The following is a 1,601-nucleotide window of genomic DNA, read 5'->3' as shown; positions in this document are numbered from 1 at the left end:
GAATTCCATTTTGATAATGATGAACACATCTGTGGTACAAATCTTCTGGTAGGACAAATGATGTATAATCTATTCAAATACACCATCCCAAACATTTGTAGTGCCTGATAGAACCAACAGACTTTGATTTGATCACCTGAGGAATTTCTTTGAAACTTTGAGAAATCTCTAGGAAGGTCTGTTTGTGCCCTTCCTTTTGTTATGGATTAATTCTTCAGTAAGGGACATCCTAAAGTCTCAAAGAAATTCAGTGGGGAAGATGCACAGCACCACGCCACTAACGAGATTTTTTGCATTTTCTTGAAGTTTTGCTTGCATTCTCCACCATTATTTCACTTGTCGGATGCAACTTTTTGCCTAACTTTTGCAGTTTTTAATGTTGCTTTAATTAAAAAATATATATATACAATAAGTAAATAAAATAAATGAATAAAATAATTCCTTTGAAATTCAGTTTAGCTAAATTTCAAAATCTTACATTTGTTGTCCACAGGCCAACGGCACCCACTTCATCTATAGTAACTTTATTCTGGGGACACCGAGGTCAGAAGGCCTCATCAGCAGAGAGAAAATCCTTAAGCTTCCTTTCAGCTGTGTTTATCCTCAAACACAAACACTTTCCATGAATGTGGAAATCAACCCACTGGAGAGGTGCGAGTCAAATACAAATTCTAATTTCAGCTGAACCATTTTATTATAGGATAGTTTAACCAAAATGGAAATTTTCTCACCCTTATGTTGTTCAAACACTCAAATCTTTATTTGTTATATAATACAAATAAACATTGTAATGCAGTTAGTCCTCATGAGGACTTTCAAGCTTCAATTATAATTTTTTCTCTCTCTCTCTCTGAATTATAGTTTTGTTTAAGGAGCTTTATAAGCAGGTCAGTTAGACCCATGAACAAATAATTCTAAATGGTTTTATAAAAAATATTCCTTGAAAAGATCTAATCTGATCTGAGATGTTATGATTCAGACACCACTACTTCTCTGATCAGCCACCAAAAAGAGCTAATGCAGATGTCAACATTTTCAGTGAATAATGAATCGGTCTCTACTTTAAACAAAGATATTGTTTGATTTCAGAACATTTGAAATATAGTGCATGAACATGGAATATTTTAATTATACTTTTATGTTTCTATTGCATTGTGCATCTGTTTTTGAGCCTTAAAAATGTCACCTGCCGTGTTCCGTGGAAGAATGCATGTCAGTTTGGAATGTCATAGTTTGAATTGGCACACGGCAGAGTAAGTGATGACAGAATTGTCATCATATTTATGGTTAAAATAATCCCTTACATCCATTAGTAAATAGCATGGTTACATTGTCTTAACCACACACACACACACACACACACACACACACACACAGAGACAGACATGGTATTCTTTTAAAACAAAATTAAAAAATGTCTTGTTTTCAGAAAAAACAATGGGGTAAGCAAAATAATCTTATTTCAAACAGAAAACAAGATTATTTTGCTTACCCCATTGGTAGATTATTTTGCTGGTTTCAAGCAAAAACTCACTTAATTTTGACTTATAATTTTTAAAAGACAATAATTTTTACTTGTCTAGAAAATCCTTCTTGATTTA

The sequence above is a fragment of the Sinocyclocheilus grahami genome, unplaced genomic scaffold (assembly GCF_001515645.1).
Source record: "Sinocyclocheilus grahami isolate Dianchi unplaced genomic scaffold, SAMN03320097.WGS_v1.1 scaffold8064.1, whole genome shotgun sequence".
Classification (NCBI taxonomy): domain Eukaryota; kingdom Metazoa; phylum Chordata; class Actinopteri; order Cypriniformes; family Cyprinidae; genus Sinocyclocheilus; species Sinocyclocheilus grahami.
This window is presented reverse-complemented; position numbering follows the sequence as displayed.